Source organism: Sus scrofa, chromosome 14 (genome assembly GCF_054392235.1).
Source record: "Sus scrofa isolate SSC_HxYL_T2T_F1_AM1 chromosome 14, Sscrofa_HxYL_maternal_Yorkshire_Landrace_v2.0, whole genome shotgun sequence".
Lineage (NCBI taxonomy): Eukaryota > Metazoa > Chordata > Mammalia > Artiodactyla > Suidae > Sus > Sus scrofa.
In genome coordinates, this window is record NC_139396.1 from 147903050 (window position 1) to 147922412 (window position 19363).

The 19363-nt window shown below is 39.9% G+C and overlaps 1 long non-coding RNA gene across 4 annotated transcripts in view; it reads right to left on the reverse strand.

Annotated features, from left to right (window-relative positions):
- LOC102160539 (uncharacterized) overlaps window positions 1-19363 on the reverse strand; it is an 81950-nt gene that overhangs the window by 52779 nt on the left and 9808 nt on the right. The window contains exon 3 of one of the 4 annotated variants that reach the window (XR_014826335.1): window positions 14921-14998. The exons of the other annotated variants lie outside the window; for them this stretch is intronic. This is a non-coding gene — a long non-coding RNA (uncharacterized LOC102160539). Of the gene's footprint in view, window positions 1-14920; window positions 14999-19363 lie in introns of those variants that run through there. 4 annotated transcript variants of the gene reach the window in all.

A 19363-nucleotide genomic window follows, 5' to 3' on the forward strand; every position in this document is an offset into this window, starting at 1 on the left:
CGGATGTAATTCGTGAAATTAAAGTGAGGAAATACTGGAATAGGGCTGGCCTTTAATCCAACATGACTGGAGTCAAAATTAGAGTGATGCTGTCACAAACCAGCAGACACGTGGGGCTATGGGAAGCTGAGGAAGCAAGGAAGGGGTCACCCCAAGAGACTTTGGAGGGAACAGGCCCTTGATTTCAGACTTCTAGGCTTCCAAACTATGAGAAAATTAGTTTCTTTTGTGTAAGGCCACCCAGTTTGCAGTCACCTGTTTGGGCCGCCCTAGGAAATAATATACACATTTGAGAAGGGAAAGCACCCAGTGGCTTCACAAGTCCCCAGTGCATGAAATAACATGTTCCAGGGAGGAAACTCCCAAGAGGAAGTTTGAGATGGAGAATTTGGTCAAGTCCCCTCTTGAATGTAAAAATCTAAAAGCATGGAACTGACCTGGGCTTACATTTACCATGGGAGAAGGGACCATGAATGGGAACTTTAAAAAGTCCTTAATATCTGTCTATTTTCCCTTTGTGATTAGCAGTAAAATCCTTAAGAGCTACAGAATTAGTAAGAAAAGTAGTAGGAGGGGGTGGGGAGAGTTAGGTAACTGAAGACTATTGCACGCCGCAGCCTAGGTTGGGGAGAAGAATTCCAGAGGAAAGAGATCATGGAGTTAGGAAGAGAAAACTGAGTACGGGTCCCACGGTCTTCCCCTTGACCAGATTCCTTAGAGAGGGATTCTGGAAAACCATCCAGAATCACCACTCCATTTACTTCATAGGCAGTCTTTTCTTCACATCGCAGGCCTGTAAATGATGTAACTACTCCTTCCATTTCTCAGAAATCTAGAAGTTATCGTTAATTCTTCCCTTTCCTTCGATCTCTAATCCCCACATATCAGGAAGTCCCAGAGAACTTACCTCCAGCTACATTTCCTTTACCTATCATCTGTCCCTTAACCACCATCTCCTTAATCCCACCCTGGTCTAATTTTGTAACAAAATTTTCTGGACACTGTAATGACCCTCTCCCCATTTCTATCCTTCCTTCTCTAATTCCTTCTGCACTCAACAGGGAAAGTGATCTGCTTAAAACAAAGATCTGATTATATAATTCTCCTGCTTAAAACCATTTCAGCAGAGGAAGATCCCAACTTTTTATAATGGCTTACAAAGCATGTTACCATTGAATCCTGCCTCTTTCTCCACTGTTTCTTTAGTTCTAGCTATATTGTTTTCTTCGGGTTCTCTACCTGAAACTCTTTCCCACCCCAGGGCCTTTGCACATGCAATTTGTTTTAGCTGGAATGTTCTACCCACAGGAGTATGACTAGCTACTCCCTATCCTCAATTTCGGTTTAAGTGGCTCTTTGGAGCAGCCTTTGTTGGTGATCACCCCTAGCTATTAATCTTTATCTTAGGACCTCATTTGTTCCTTCATAGTAGGTATTATAATTCGCAATTACTTTTGCTTTTTCCTCCTCTCTCTCTCTCTGTCTCTCAAAAAAATGTAAACTTGGAGTTCCTGTTGTGGCTCAGTGTGTTAAGAACCTGAGATAGTGCTCATGGGGATGCAGGTTTGATCCCTGGCCTCACTCAACAGGTTAAGGATCTGGTGGTACTGAAAGCTGCTGCATAGGTTGAAGATGTGGCTTGGATCCAGTGTTGCCAATGGCTGTGACACAGGCCGGTGGCTACAGCTCTGATTCAACCCTTAGGCCAGAAACTTCCATCTGCCACAGGTGTGGCCGTAAAAAGAAAAAAAAGTAAACTCCATATAATTAGGGATTATGATTGTTTTTCCCACCACTGTATTCCCATCACTTAGCACAGAACTATAGTAGGTGCTCAATCACTGAGAAGGGGGAGGGTCAGATCCATTTTTCTGGGAAGAGGATTTTATTTTTAATGTGCATGTGTTAATTAATTTTATGTGTTAACTCCACTGGATCAGAGAATGCCCAGATATCTGGTTAAACATTATTTATGGGTGTGTCTATGAGGGTGTTTCTGGTCGAGATTCTTGCATCTGAATCAGTAGACTGAGTCAGGAGGAAGACCCTTCCCCATGTGGCTGGGGCATCATCCAATCTGTCAAAGACCTAGATAGAACAAAAGTAGGAGGGAAAAAAAGAGTAAAAGCAGGAGGAAGGACGAGTTTGTCCCTTTTTTCTGCTTCATTGCTTGAGCTAGAATTTCTCATCTTATTTTCTCCTACCCTCAGACTGGGATTTACATCATCAGCTCCCCTGGTTCTCAAGCCTTCAGACTCAGATTGAATTACACCTCTGGCTTTCTTGGGTCCAGCTTGCAGATGGCAGACTGTGGGACTTTTCACCCTCCATAACTGCATGAGCCAATTCCTTTTAATAAATCTCCTTTATATCCTATTGGTTCTGTTCTTGCATGAAGTGCAATTTCAGTCAGTATAATGACAGCTATATTTGCAACTCAAAATTGTGGGAAAAAATTATACCTGAATATATTCATTCATAATAGCAAAAAGTTAAATAGTCTCTTGGCTACAATGTAGAAAAGGGCATATTTACTAATAGTCACCATATGGGACTTTTAAAACTATCAAAGAAGATATATAGAAGCAAATCTCAATGTGATCTTTATTCATGATATTAATTTGTCAAATAAAAGGTCAAGCTTTGTGAGGTCTTTTTTTTTGTATTTATAGCTCGATAGAATAACAAATTTGTCTGGTTAACTACAATACTGTACATTAATCCTGATGAAATCTAAAGAGTGGACATGTTTTTTACAAAACATACAAGTCAGTTTAGAATTTTTCAAAGGATATTAGTAGCCCAAAGGCATTGCAACTGGTTTACAAGAGGGAGAGTCTCATGGCTCTTTCTTTTTTTTTTTTTCCTTCTTTTTCGTTTTTTATTTTTTTATTTTTAGGGCCACACTTGCAGCATATGGAAGTTACCAGGCTAGGGACTGAGTTGGAACTGCAGCTTCCACCCTACACCATAGCCACAGCAGCACCAGATCTGAGCTGCATCTGTGACCTAAACAGCACCTTGCAGCAATGCTGGCACCTTAACCCACTGAGCGAGGCCAGCTATCAAACCCAAATCCTCATAAATACTAGTCGGGTTCTTAATCTGCTGAGCCACAACGGGAACTCTCTGTGGCTCTTTCTAAGATGGCCTTAAAGCAATTCTCAAAGTGCGGTCTCCAGAGCAGCAGAAACATTAAATTGTCAGGCCCCATCTCATAAAAATACTTGATGGGGCAGAGGCCTAAAGTCTGGGTTTTAACATTCCCTCTAGGTCATTCTGATGCATGCTAAAATTTGAGAATCAGTGGTAAAGCATCAGTGCAGTTACCAGTTCTCTGTTTACTGAGATCTGACAAAGGAGTAAACTTCTGTTCTTGAGCAAAGAATGGGCCAGTTTCCCTGCGGATCCTGAATGAGTAAAGAGCCCCACGTGCCCTTCTTCACCTGAGCGTGCCCCACACCCACTGAGAGTGGGGAGATTCTGTATCCCTTAGACTCTGTCTTCAGCCAGGGCTTCTGTGCTTTCTTCCCAACAGGCTCTTAAGAGGATGAGAGTCAGCAGCACAGCCAGCTTTGCTTTATCCTTGCTCTGTGAATCTGCATCTCTGGGTTAAAAAGCCACTTAGAGGGAAAGTCTGCTCTTAGCACTGCCTCTGGAACTAGAAAATACATTTGTTTGGTTTTTTTTTTGTCTTTTTTGTCTTTTGTCTTTTGTTGTTGTTGTTGTTGCTATTTCTTGGGCCGCTCCCGCGGCATATGGAGGTTCCCAGGCTAGGGGTTGAATCGGAGCTGTAGCCACCGGCCTACGCCAGAGCCACAGCAACGCGGGATCCGAGCCGCGTCTGCAACCTACACCACAGCTCACGGCAACGCCGGATCCTTAACCCACTGAGCAAGGGCAGGGACCGAACCCGCAACCTCATGTTTCCTAGTCGGATTCGTTAACCACTGCGCCACGACGGGAACTCCTGTTTGTTTTTTTTAACTAAAGTGTAGTTGATTCACAATGTTGTGCCCATTTCTGCTGTACAGTAAAGTGACTCAGTTATACATATATATACATTCCTTTTTATACTCTTTTCCATCAAGGCCTATCCCAGGAGACTGGGTATCGTTCCCTGTGTTCTTAGAAAATAAGTTCTTGGAGTTCCCCTTGTGGTGAGCAGAAATCCCTGGCCTTGCTCAGTGGGTCGGGGATTCGGCATTGCCGTGACCAGTGGCCCAGGTCGAAGATGCAGCTCGGGTTCGACCCCTGGCCTGGGAATTTCCATATGCCGTGGGCGCAGCCCTAAAAAGCAAAAAAAACCACCTCTAGGGCTCCCCAGAGCTGAAACAGAGACTCGACACACTCATTACACTTTTTAACAAGGGAGGGCACAGAGACCTAGACAGCATGTCTCTGAGGTGATACAGCTTGTGACAGACCTCAGACTAACTCCCAGGGTTTGTTCCTAAGTAGCTGCTTCTAAATCAGTACTTTTTGTGGCTTTCCATTCAGTTACCCTTCCATTTCCAGACTTAACATCTCAGGGCTTACTTTCCACGTCTGTGGAGTAGGGCCTTAGGAGTAGGGCCACTGTGAATGCTCATGCATGTCCAAAAGGCTCTTGAAAAAGGATGGGGAGCAGAGCACAGCCCAAGACAAGCCCTGACCCCTGGCTTGGGGCTGCATCTGCTAGAAGAAAAGATCCTTTTCCACTTTCGGAGGTCTTGTTTGGGTCGCTTCAAATACTGATGTCTGAGCCACACCTTACACAAATGAGATCAAAACCTCTGGAAATGAGGACTCCCATTCTCATAGTATTATTTAAAGACCATCAGGTGATTCTAATGTGCAGCCAGAGTTGAGGATCACTGTTCCAAATCATTTCCCAGCTTCTTTTACCACACCATTATTTAAGTGTCTAATCTTGACCTTGTCAACAAAGGCAAGAGTCACTAGAGATTTACTCAATAATTCAAGTTAATATAGTCTGATCATCACCACAGAAAAAAAAAGCACTGGTAGATGAAGTTAACTACTTTATACAATCCTGCCTGCCATCAAATCAATAGTGTATTTGAAATGATCCTAAAAGTAAGATCTGCTTTAAGGAGAAAGATATTTTCTGTTTCTAAAGAATGACTACTGAAAACTGAAAAATTTAGTCCCTTGTTTTGCAGAGCAATGAGATTTTTTGGGTAGATGGGATCAAGTTCTCCTTCTCCTGGGCTTTCTAGCCTTGACTCATAAGGTGGGAACTTCCAGGATCTTGGAGGTAATGGATAGAAGCTTCTTTTGCTGGCTCCTTCCTGTGGTGGGATTCCTAGAAGAACATTGAGCTATTGGTACCCATCTTTTGTCAACAGGCCTGTCCACCGGCCACACACGTTCTTCATGCAGATGACAAGCACAAGGGCAGGCCCTGCCCTGCTGAGGATGTCGCTGTGTGTCTCAGGAAGGAAGAACAGCAAGTCTGATTTGGTCAAAGGGGCAAGCAGCTTGTTCTAGTCCAGCTTTACTAGCAACACATTTCGTATTTTGATCTTCATTGGACCTCTGCTGAACTCATTGACTTCTGCTGAATTCATCAACTCCACGACTAATGAGCCCCCTTGAATCCTAACAATTTCATCTACATGATCTGAATGACCACTTTGACTGCCTTATTTGTCGTGTTTCCAGAAGGGGGAGCTGCCGAGCACTTCCTGCAACGTTATTACTCCAGCTTGCAGTCAAACCACTTGGCTTTGGCTGAGAGAACGGACGGCTGCATTAGCAGAGGCTGGGAAGTACTGGTCCTCCTCAGTGTACTCACCAGTGTGTTAATGAAATGATGCTTATTAATTCAGTGGAATGCTGCATTTATAATGTTCTGTGATCATTCTAGACTGAACACATGAACACAGCCTGGATCATTTATAGCTCTCACAAACTGAATTAGTTTGCTGGGGTTTGGGGGGGTTTTCTTTGGTAGTTTTTTTGGTACTCTACCAATAGTTAGGACTGGTAGAGTCAGGATTGTATGGGAGTCTTCATAACCTTTACAACCCAATTTTCATTATTATTCTTGCTCTACTGGAAAGCAAGAGTTGTTACCATTCTTAGAAAAGGGATGTGATACAGAAGTTCCAGGTTTATTTACTAGAACGACTAACCTTTTTTTTGTACTGAGATGTTTGCAATTATAAAACAAACCTTTCCTGGCCAAGTAATCTTATAATCATTGCTTCCGTGGGACTTAGATTACTCATAGCTGCCAAACTAGTAGATTAATGAAACTCTGCGTCCCAAATCAAATGAGAATTTTAGAACAATTATAGTAAACTTAGATGATCTAGGTAAAGAAATAGATCGAATTAAAGATACTGTCCAGGTTCTACAAGCCTCAAATTAATATTTAAAAATAACAATTCACTTTTCTTAAGAAACTGATGTGATTATAATGTTTCTTAATGAGAGGCTCAAGTTTGAATCTTAGATAAAGCTCAATTTTTCAAATTTTGAATTCTGAGGATTTCACTCTGGAGAAAAATTGGATGTTTTTAGCCACAATAATTGATCAAAAGAAATTTCTGGGAAGAGAATATATCATAGAAATGATGCAGCCAAAGATTTAGGTAAATTAATGGGCAAAAGATTCTGTAATGTCCCCAGCCTTACACGATTAATAATTTAAAGTCAAATTTAGGGGCACTCCACCCGGAATGAATTACATTATCCAATTTCTGTTATGTTATCCTGAAGTGTGAGCAGCAAACTCATTAAAAATTAATGAGGTAATCAGACAAATTCTATGACTATGCAGTGAGCTTCTCATTAATGTTTCACTAGACAGCATTAAGAAAGACTAAATAGACTGCACTAGATTTAGAAGTAATAAATGGACTTCAAAAGCAAAGCAACTTAATGACCTTCCAGTAAACACAAAGACTTGAAACAGAAAGGATGAAGGATTTCAGAAACCTATCCACTACACTTTCTGGCTGCATCTACAATGGGAAAAGGGGAAATAGAGCGTGATCAATTACCTGCTTAATTTGATGGATCAAGAGGCCAGGTTTAAATATTACTTTGAAGCCCGAAATAACTGATTGGCCTGCCATTAACAGTTTAAAGTATCCAATTCTCCCTTCACTTGGTACTGTTTGACCAGAGCACAGTTCTCAAGGCAGCGCAATTGACGTTTTGGCCTGGATAATGCTTTGTTGTGGGGGCTGTCCCGCGCATCATAGGATGTTTAGCATAATCCGGGCCTCTAGCCACTGGATGCCAATAACAACCTCCAGCTGTGATAACCAAAAATGTCTCCAGAGATTGCCAAATATCCCCAGAACATTTGTACTCCATGCTTGTAAAGGGAGTTATACCTGTTAGATGGAGGCTGAGAATGTTAAGAATACCAGTAGCACATTTCCAGTCAGCGGGGGGAGGATCCACACAGCATTAAATGAAAGGATTAACTTTCAATTATTTGGTCAATTTGGATTTCGCAGACAATTAAACTAGTTAATTTGGATCAAAATTTCTTCTTTAGGATTTGACTTATTAGGACTGGCATCTACATTAACTCAATTAGTGGTCTAATGGCTAGGCGTATTTTTTATTTTGGCTTCAGGTTTCAAGCTCAGAAATCCTCCAAGTGTAACCATCAGGGCTATAAGCAAATGGAGCAGCACTCATCAGCAAGATGGTATTTCTTGAGCCTTTTTGGTGAGCACAGATACACACATACCCCTCCGAGGGGTTTCTGGTTACCTGGTTACCCAATTCTGCTCTGCTATTGGCACCATCCCTCCCCCACCCCGCTCTTTCCTAACCTTGTCTCGGCTTGATTTACCAGAGAGCTTGTTAATGAAAACTATATGCGTTAGAGCCAGACAAAACTGTGTTTGAATTTTGACTCCATGATTTATCAGTCTCCTATCATGTCAAAAAATGGGATCAGTCATAACACTTCCAAGTTGTTGTGACAGTTACATAAATTGACTAGGAAGGAAATGCTTCTGCCAATAAGAGACCCAACTACAATGCTGCAGTAGTTAGGGGTGAATTTCTCATGTAGGATTCTGATGGAGGCAGCCTGTGCTGGCATGGATGCTCTAGGAAGTCACCAGGAACCAGGCCACTTCCTCTATTTCTGCACTGCAACCTTTAGTGAGTGGTTTCTCTCTCCTAGGTTAAAAGATGACTGTCGGATCTCCAGACATGATTTCTTCATTCCCAGAGGAAAAAGGAGTTTTTTTCCTTAACTTTTTTTTCTTAACTTCTTCTACTCTCATTAGTCACACAGGTGTGAGAAAGACTAGGCGATGTATTTTTTTTTTTTTTTTTTTAAGGCAGGTAGAGCTGCCTCCAAGAACAAAGCAGTTTTACTGGAGAGAAATAATGAATCCTGGATAGACACTATCATACTGTGTCACTTAGAAACTCCTTCCCTGTCTCCACCAGATCATAAGAATCTAAGAATTTGTTTGATGCCAATTTTGTGATAATTGCCATCTTTCCAGATGCTTCTTTAACTACATGCTCTGCTACCAGGCACCAGTGTTTTGGGTGGAATCCAAGAAGGCTGCCACAGAAATCCATTGGCCAGAGGCTGTTCTCCAGATCACAGGTTCAGTGTTCAGAGAGGCATCCATGCTGATTCCATCTGACGACCAGTCACCTGTGGCGTGCTGGGTGAGAGTGGCTCACACACCTTGTAGAACTTGCCGGCATGCCCTACCCACCTCATCAGTCCAAAGGAATTGAACTCTCCCATATAGGTTCCTTTGTCTCTCTCTGAACCTCCAGAAACTCCTCTTTCCCCAATCCAGGATAATCCAGGTCTGAAACCCTTATCAGCTTAGGTTTTGAGAATTCAGGTCAAATGTTTCTTCTTGAAACCAAGGAATTCTAAATCTTCAACACACAGGGATGTGTTGTTTTATTTGGGGCCATACACACAATGGGGCACACAACAACGTTAGGATTGGGGAAAAATAAAGGATACTTTTACATTGCTCTGTCAACGTCCTGTCAACGTCCTTCACAGTTTAAGTGGAACATCCAATAAGAATGCATTTTCATCTATGTGGGAGAAATGCAAATTATCTTATGATTCTTTACATTTTAGAATAACTGGGATTTTTGCTTTTCCTCAATGCCACTGCAATGCTAAAAGTTTTACACTTAATGAGTACTGATAGTAACCTTCCTTTTATTTTTCTACAACTATAGAAATATAAATTTGTGCCTGTGTTGATGGTTAATGATTCATCGTCTGAACTCAGGCTTGTATTTTGCCCAGTAGAAAGAAAATGCTCTTTAAGTAATGAACAAGGTATTATGAAATTTCCCAAGTGTTCACTACTGAGAACAGTTGTAAACCACTGTACCACTGTGTTTTGTAAAACAGAGTAAGTGTGATGGACACAAAAGTTTATCTATCCAGTAGTCATTCTCCCCACTGCCTGCTTCTTTCATAGCAGAGCCCTTATCTTGTTTAATTAATTACCTTCCCACACTCAGCTCCAGGAGGGAATTGCTGATTCATCACTTTTTTTTTTTTTTTGCTTTTTTGCTTTTCTTGGCCGTGCCTATGGCATATGGAAGTGCCCAGGCTAGAGAGTCAAATTGGAGGCGCTGCTGCCGGTCTACACCCCAGTTACAGCAGCACTGGATCTGAGCCACATCTGCCACCCCAGCTCACGAGAATGCTGGATCCTTAACCTACTGAGCGAGGACAGGGATCAAACCCACATTGTCATGGATACCAGTTGGCTTTGTCGCCGCTGAGCCACAACAGGAACCCCTGATTTATCGCTTTAAACCAACTGTAATTCCATTACTAATGTTTGGTTTAGGAGTGACACCCAATGTGTCAGGCAGAGAGTTTCTTCCTGAAGGGACCCAAATGAGAATTTACCTTTCCAATGTTCCAATGTTATAATGTGGAGGTATGATTCATCCATCTTTTGATGATAAAGATATTGCTGATCATGGAACAGAGAACAGATTTGTGGTTGCCAAGGGGAAGGGAGGAGGAAGTGGGATGGACAGGGAGTTTGGTGCTAGTAGATGCAAACTCTTACATTTAGAATGGATAAGCAATGAGGTCCTACTATAGGGAATGCTATCCAGTCTCCGGGGATAGCCCATGATGAAAGATAATATGAGAAAATGAATGTATGACTGGGTCACTATGCTGTACAGCAGAAATTGACACAACACTGTAAATCAACTATACTCTAAAAATACATAATTTTTAAAAAGAAAAAAATATATTATTGATATATTGTGAATGGCATGGCAGAAAGATGGAAGATCCCTGGGCCTTGACAACATCCTTGAACTTTGGAACCAACCTTCAACCACCCTGACCTAGTTTGTAGGATAAAACTTAATGTTTACGCCACTTATTATTAGATATTTTTATTTGTAGCCAAAAGCATCATAACTGTTAAATGACATAAGAGGCTACACTGTGAAGAATAGAGACTGCTAGTATCTGTTGTCTTTTTCTTATTAACAGAAACCCGATTATATTCTTAGCAGCACCTGAGCATACTTTGCAGTTTCTTTTGAAAATAGGGCTCAACTGAGATGTAAACAGAAACTGATGGTTGTTTCTTCTGGGACTGCTTCCTAAAGGGCACTAACTCAGCCAAGATGCTCTTTCTTTTCCCTTCCCTCTTTCCTCCCTTTACTTGCCTGGAGTGTAGGAGTAAAAGGTGTACTCCAATAGGCATATTTGATATTTGACTGTATTAGACTTTCAGCATGGAAGCCACTGACAAAGACGGCAGAGTAGAAAGAAAGAGGGAACTTTAGTCTCTGTCTGACCATGGAAACCACCATGCCAGCACTGGAGTATCTATCCTTGGACCTTTTTCTTGCTTAAACCACTATTATTGGGGATTACCAATGTATGCAACCAAGCCTAATTCTGACTGTTGCAGCTGCTGTAGGGCATTGCAAGTGATACTTTTTGGAAGAAATCAAGATAGGAGCAGAAGCCGTATTTCTCAGGAGACAGATTTTTTTCAAATATAAATATTTCCATTGAGTTATTCTGAAAGAGCAAAGAGCTGCTCAAAATGTATTTAATAATTCTATTTCACACTTTTTACACAATCATCCTAAAAAAATTACTATCTTTTGAAGCTCATTGAGAAAGCTTCAGAAATCATTATAATTTGTTACTATGTTTCTGTGACTGCCCAGGAAAAAGTCCAAAACCAGGTCACTGAATTCATTCAGTCTGCATGTATTTACTGAGTACATAAAATACTAGAGGCAGTATGTTAGGCACTCTGTGTGTGTGTGTGTGCGTGAAATAGAGAGATGGGGATGGGGCTAGGAATCAGAAATCTATCCTACATTTATCAAATGAAATGACTGTTTCCTGTCAGGAAACACTATGAAAAAGATAAGGCCAATTTCATAAAAAGCAAAATAAAAAAAAATTGCCTATAGAAGGAAATAAGCCAAAATGTTAACAGTTTATATCTTATGAATATAGTTTTTATTTTCTTCTTTATATATTTTTTCATATTTCGTGTAAGGAATATACAGCTTTTCGTCAGAAAGAAAACTTTATTAAAAATTTTTATTGTTTAAAAAAAAATATATATATATATAGTTTTTACAGGCAAGGAATTTAGAGCCAAAGCCCTCCACCCATTACATCCTGGGAATTCTTGGCATTCTGCAGTTAATTTCCACAACTGCTTAAAATTCTTCAGTTGATCATAGCCGCTTTAGTTGCAGGTTTTGAACCTATTAAAAGGCAGAGCCAATGGAAGGCCAGTATTTCTTAATCAGGAATGTTTATGGGCTCTTACAAAATAAAAATTCCTAGTTCCCATTCCTAGTGATTCTGATTCACTAAGCCTGGAATAGTACCAAACCTTGTGCAACTTTACTCCCCATGTGATTCTGACATGCACTCTGGGTTACTTTAGTCTATTACTTCAGGTTGCTGTCAGTTATGTGAACCTTAGTATAAATGAGAATCCAAAGAAAAGTCTGCTAGGGAATGAGGGGGCATAAGAGGGTAGTAGCCCCTAAAACCCCAGGGATGTGAAGCTGTCAGCATTGGAGAGAAGCCCAAATGCCTGCAACCTCACCATTCTCCCAGGGCCTTGTATGCAGAGATTATAAAGGAATAAAATGATGACAGCAACATCTTCTCACATCCACCTCTTAGAGTAATGACAGCAAAAACAAAAATAAACAAATGGGATTTAATTAAACTTAAAAGTTTCTGCACAGCAAAGGAAACCCTAAACAACACGAAAAGACAACCCACAGAATGGGAGAAAATCTTTGCAAATAAATCGACTAACAAGGGATTAATCTCCAAAATTTATAAACACCTCCTATAGCTCAATACCAAAAAAACACACAACCCCATCAAAAAACGGGCAGAAGATCTAAACAGACAATTCTCCAAAGAAGACATACAGATGGCCGAGAAACACATGAAAAGATGTTCAACATCACTCATTATTAGAGAAATGAAAATCAAAACCACTCTGAGGTACCACCTGACACCAGCCAGAATGGCCATCATCAAAAAGTCTACAAACAATATGTGCTGGAGAGGGTGTGGAGAAAAAGGAACCCTAGTACGCTGTTGCTGGGATTGTAAATTGGTGCAACCACTGTGGAAAGCAGTATGGAGAGTCCTCAGAAAACTAAAAAGAGAACTACCATTTGATCCAGCAATCCCACTCCTGGGCATCTAGCCAGAGAAAACCAGGACTCGAAAAGACACGTGTACTCCAATGTTCATTGCAGCACTATTTACAATAGCCAAAACATGGAAACAACCTAAATGTCCACTGACAGAGGAGTGGATCCAGAAGATGTGGTACATATACACAATGGAATATTACTCAGCCATTAAAAAGAACAAAATACCGGCATTGTTAGCAACATGGATGGACCTAGAAATGATCATGCTAAGTGAAGTCAGCCATTCAATGAGACACCAACATCAAATGCTATCGCTTACATGTGGAAACTGAAAAAAGGACACAATGAATTTCTTTGCAGAACAGATACTAACTCACAGACTTTGAAAAACTTATGGTTTCCAAAGGAGACAGTTTGGAGGGTGGGGGGATGTGCTGGGGGTATGGGAGGGAAATCCTATAAAATCAAATTGTGATGATCACTGTACAACTATAAATGTAATAAATTATTGAGTAATTTAAAAATAAATTAATAAAATAAAATAAAATGTATGAAAATATAATCTTTATGGTATTTTAGCCTATAGGAACAGTGAAACAGAGAGGAAGGGAGAAATAGTTTGGATCTTCTGATGAATACTGTGAAATCTTCTTGACTGTGTCTCAGTTTCAAAAGCTTAAATCAGGACCAAATCCAGAGAGGATCACTGGAGCCACATCTAGAGGATGTGATCTGGGTGTCTCCAGATATCATTAAAACACTGCAGATAGTGTTAAACATAGGACATTGCTCCCTTAGGCGATTTAAGGGACCCAGCTGGGGCTCATCACAGTTGTAATACCGAGCCAAATTCTGCTCCAAGATTTTCCATACATGACTCTTGTCATGACTGGTGTGTACACATGCCAGAACAGGTCCTAACCTCCATCTTTATTTATCCCTAACAAAGGATGAAAACTATAGAGATCATTTTTCTCTCATATCTTGCTAGAATAAAAGAAGATCCATCATCAGCCCTAAATAACCCGTTGTTTATATTGGTAATTTTTGAAAGCTCTTAAAGCTCTACATTCCATTGTGTTACAGTAATTTCTTCCTCAATTCTTAATTAGAGTCCTACTACTTGAAAAATGAGCATATTTTTATTGCAAGTAGAATGATCATAAATCTTATAAATTTAAACCAGGAATGAAAGCCCCACTGAGTTAGGAGGAAATCAAAGGACTATAAAATATATTTCATTCTTTTTCCCCTGGGCGGTCTGATTCTTCTAATGTCAGGTTCTGCCTGCTATCTTGTCATAATAGGCTGAACTATGCAGATATTCGAGATGAGACATAATACTGTACATGACTAATTATAAACATAGAATTCTGAAGCTCACAAATGTTTAATGCATTGAAGGGGAAAAGGCCTTTATTAAAGACCTTTTGGTTTATCTGCTTCTAGAACTTACATTGTTGGATTTAGTTTAGAAGGATTTATCCAATTGGAGAATTAATTTGTTAACCATCAAAGTTAAAGGAAACCAAAGAATTTCCTAAACCCAACATGATGATAATCAGAATGCCTCCTAAAAAATGATATAAATCAACTTATTTACAAAAAAGCAGACCACAGACATAGAAGAAAAAAAAACTTATGATTACCACAGGGGGAAGGGGGAAGGGATAAATTAGGAGTTTGAGATTAACATATACACACTATTACATATAAAATATATAATCAACAAGGATCTACTGTATAGTGCAGGGAATTATACTCAATATTTTGTAGTAATCTATAAGGGAAAAGAATCTGTAAAAGAAAAATACACATATGTATATCATATATGTATTTATGTGGGTACGTTTTTGTATGTGTATGTATAGCTGAATTACTTTGCTGTACTTTGAAACTAATACAACACTGTAAATCAACTACAATATATAAAAAAGAACAGAAAATTAGAATTCCTTGTAGGAACAGAGACTGATTCCTTAGTGCCCTGGTATATTTTCTTTTACTCATCCTTAGAAACAAAAGAGAATTACTTCAGAAAAAAGCAGCCATTGTCAATTCTATCCAGAGAAGTAATTATCATACTAAGTATTCTCAGAGTATAAGGCATTCAAGTATTGCTGACAGGTGAATATTTTACGTAAGCCTCAGTAAAAACTAAAATCTTTCTTGAACTGGAAGTACCAAGTTAAGTACTTAAAACCATCACAGAAAAGCTTTTCTTGTAAGTGCAAGAAAAAGAATATTTTCTTACATATTTGTAGGGGATATTGAAAATGGTGAGGCTTTCTTTGGAAGAACAAAATGTAATTTCTCCAATGGTAACTCTTCCCTACAAAAGAAGAGCACAGCAAAGGCTGTAGTCTTAAAATGAATCATTGAACACTAATACCCAATTATAGGTTTTATTACTGTAACCGCAAAAGGCCAAAGACCAATATCATTTCCTATCACAGCTGAGGCCAGTTAACAACCTTTTAGAAAAGACCGTGTTCCAAGAACACACACCGAAATAACTGACGTCATCTGCAAAAAGAAATAGTATTTTGCAGCTTCCATCAGCAATCTTGAACAGTGTCAAGTTATAAATAACCTCACTTAGGCTACATTGCCACTTCCCCCTGCAAAGCAAGCTCTGCTCCACTAGATCGACCTTCTGAGTAATGATACCCAACTTCAGTTATACATTAGAAACCACTGACACACTTTCTTTTTACTTGTTCATCAAAACTGCTAAGTTTGCCTATTTTTGAGGCTATGAACAATTTCTAATTCTCAAGCTGATAACAAGTTATATAAGATGATATCAAATTATATAATGGTTCCCTCCCCCAATTAAACAGGTGTGTCCCAAGGTCACTCAACTTCACATGCTGTATGCCCACCAAGATGCTAGGTCCCTTGCTCCATAAGTACCAAGCACTGATAGATTGTTCCATGACTGCATGCGGATTAGCCCGAGGGGTGTCCAATGCCAGATGAAAGACAGTGACCCTACTTTGAACCCTCATTGGCAGCTAACCAAGGAATTTACGTTTCATCCATCCCAATTTCTGTAAGTTATAATGAAGCACTTTCTGAAACTCATTAAATGGAGAAAATCTTTGACTTACCACTGCTATCACTGCCTTCCTCCTTCGCCTTCTTTTTCTTGCCTTCCTTCTTTCTTTTGTACTCATTCCCCTTTTCCTTCCCTTTCTATTAACACCCAGAAGCATTTATTGCTGGATATTGAACTAGAAGCTGGGGTATATATCAAGAGATGTGCTTTTTCTTCCAACCTGCCTCCCAGGAGCTCCCAGTTTAGTGAGCTACCATTTACAATGACGACAGCTCCACTTATTGCACCTTTGCTTCCTTCATTCCCAACGCATCTTATCCATTGTTATATTTAATCTTCATAACAATCTTGAGAGGAAGTCATTTGACTACCCCATTTTACAGACAGAAGCTCAGAGTGGTCAGTTAACTTGTTAGAGGTCACACAGCTAGAAAATGACAGATTTAGGATTCAAAGCCAATGTTTATTCCACAATAATATTCCGTTACTAAAAAGGACAAGATAAGCTCTAAGTTGGAGGATATTTGCCACTGCATTCACAAGGGATGGCTCCTCTTTTGAGGTTTCTCTGAAAATGTTTCTGTCTCAGCTGAGTCACTTTGCTGTACAGCAGAAACTGGCACTGCATTGTATATCAACTATACTAAAAAAAAAGTTTATGTCTCAGTTGGATTATAATTCATAAAAGCACATACTTAAAACATATAAGGATATATAAAGCACAAAGGCTATGATTTAGATCACTGCCACTTTAAGCCTGATTAACAGGCCAGCACTAGTAGGTAACCTATGTATTGTCTGTGATGAGCTAAATACAGAAACTGAAAGTGTTTAGAAACTTTTATAGCAATTTGACAGAGTAATAACGATAATTGTATAATACAATAACATAATAATTATAATAATATAAAATAATAATGAGCCACGTGGCATCATATTCATTTTTTTTTAATTTACTTTTTCTAGTATTTTACAAGACAGTCTACATGGATTGGGCCGTTAAAAAACTGGTTCTTCACCACAGTTTGAGAAGCACTGGTTTAGGTCATTCTGAATATAAATAGGTCAAATTTACGTCCTGTTAGCAAGCTCTCAATATGATTTTTCCGGAAACGCCACTAGGACACCCAGAATCAATCTTTTCTCCTTCCTGAGCTGATAGACTGCTAACTGCTCACTGGACCTGTTTCTGTGGGATTAGGGAGCAATGGACCACTTGAGGGAGCACATCTGCCCACCCCCCACTCCCCAGCTCCTCTGGCTTGCTGCCTGGAACAAAGGGAGTTTTCAGGAGGTGCTTGGGGAATGTTAAATGAAACAATTAGTGACCGGTGACCCATGAGGTAAAGTTTCTTCTGAGTTTTAATTCATAGTGCTTGGTGAAAAAGGAATTAAGTGTGGACCTATCAGTGAACCTTCCAGTAATTTTGATCATGGGACTTAGTGACAGACGTTGAAGAGGCTTTTAAGTGGTGTGATTTACACACTGTGTTGATTGAGAGTTGTGCTCTTTCCCCTATCTTGGGGCAGCATTTCAGTGAATAATAGAAGGCTAGACGATAATCTCAGGGCTCTCCTGTGGGCAGAAGATAGACATATAATTTGGTGCTTGGAAGAGACATCTTGGACAATTTATGTACCTGGGAATCAGAATTGGCTTATTCATGACTTCTAAGGGAAGACATGCATTTAAGGAGCCGGTTATTGCATCTGGTGATAAAATGCTGCTGCTGGCAGAAAATGTTATTTTATGAAAGCTTTTAAAAGGAATCTTCCCCCACACCCTGAATGATAATATATTTAAGATTTCAATTGCATGTGTCATTTCCTTATTTTCAGAGCTATGTCCTGACCATGAAAACATCTTCTGCTTATAGTGACACCGTAACTGCAGCTGATAGGGTTGATTTTCTGCCGGTTGGTGACAAGCATGACTCCTTCATGGAAAAACCCGAGGAATCAAGCTGTGTGGCTGGCTCTGCCCCCAGAGACCAGCTGTGAGAGCTCAAGACTGCTCTTTTATCTGTGACTAAAGAAGCAAACAGGATGACTCGGAGGCCAGGGGAAAACATGCTCTAGGGATTTCTCCTTTCAGACCCTAAAATGGGAGGAAGATTAATGGCTGGCAAAGTCACACTGCAGATTATAATTCTCTTCAGGCAGGTTATAAAGGTGCACTGACAAACTCTGTGAGGTGGGGGAGATGAGGAAAGAAGAAGGCCACATAGCTGCTTTCAAAACCATTTATCAGGAAGGAAAAGATTTCTCAAGAAAATGACACCATGTCTAAAAATCCTTGCCTGGCATCCCTATCTGTTACATGCTGGAGTGTGAACGAAATATACCTGCATCGTAATCAGAAAATAGAATTTATACACATAAACGTGTAAATATTAGATACATATGTTTAATAAAACCAGCTGGCTCGTTTTAAACTCTCAACTGAATCAAGGTTAAAATTTCATATATGGGTTTGCTCATCTATGTGATAAATTACACAGACTGGCAGCTTTACGAAACCATAAGTACCCCCGCTTTCTGATAAAATATGGAATATTTATTTTGTAATATAGACAGCAGGATCTCAATATTACTCTCAAAACTATATATATGAGACAGAAAGAGAGAGGTTCCCTTGCAATAGTTATTTATGATCAGAGATAAATTTCTTGGGGGTGATAGAATACAGGCCACACCACCCCAAAACACGGCACATTGGCATATTTTAGGTCTTAAGCTGAAGGGATCTGAGAAAACTGCAGAAGCAAGACGGTCACTCTGACCTTCCCCCTTGGCCTTCCCTGAGAGCAGGAGATAAATCTCCCACATGAAAGGTACCTTCCCGGTACCAAGAGGAAGGAAGACATTATTATCACCAGAGCCAAGAATCTGGGGCCTAGAAACCTGTACAAATAAACCTCGTTACACTAACCTTTACTAGTTACTTCTTCACCATTTACCACTCCCAGCCCAAGGCCCTCTGTCTTGTCAATTTTTCACAAATGTTCTTTTTCTAAAAGGTATAAAAGCTTCCCGCTCTGGTCACTTCTTTTGAAGGCTCCCATGTACATGCAATAATTCAATAAAATTTGTAGGCTTTTCTCCTGTTAATCTGCCTTTAACAGTTTAATTTTCGGACCTAGCCAGGGGAACCCTAAGACGGTCAAAGAACATTTTTTCCTCTCTTACAGGGGCGATATAACTTTCAGCAGGATAGGCTAAAATCAGTCAGTTCAACCACTGGCTGAGATGTCACGGTTAATTCACAAACCCAACATAAATGTGAAGTTCCTACGTTACAGTTTAAGAAACAGATGAAAGACCAGCAAAGACCAGCAACATTAACTTTGAGTATGATCTTAACTAAGCTGAAAGAAAATTGTTTTCTTTTGTTACGGATACTCCCAAGTCTGTCCCCAAGAAATCTTCTGTCTGAGACCAAGTTTGGCTCAGAAAAAAAAGCCAAAAAAAAAAAAAAAAAAAAAAAAAAACAAAAGAAAGAAAGAAAGAAAAAAGAAAAAAAAAGCAAAGGAAAGCTTCATTTGTGCTCTAGAGTGCACGCTTTCCTGACAGGCCAAGGGCAGGGCTGCTTTACAGGGATCTCATCTGTGGAGGAATGGGTAGAGCCTCGTGGCT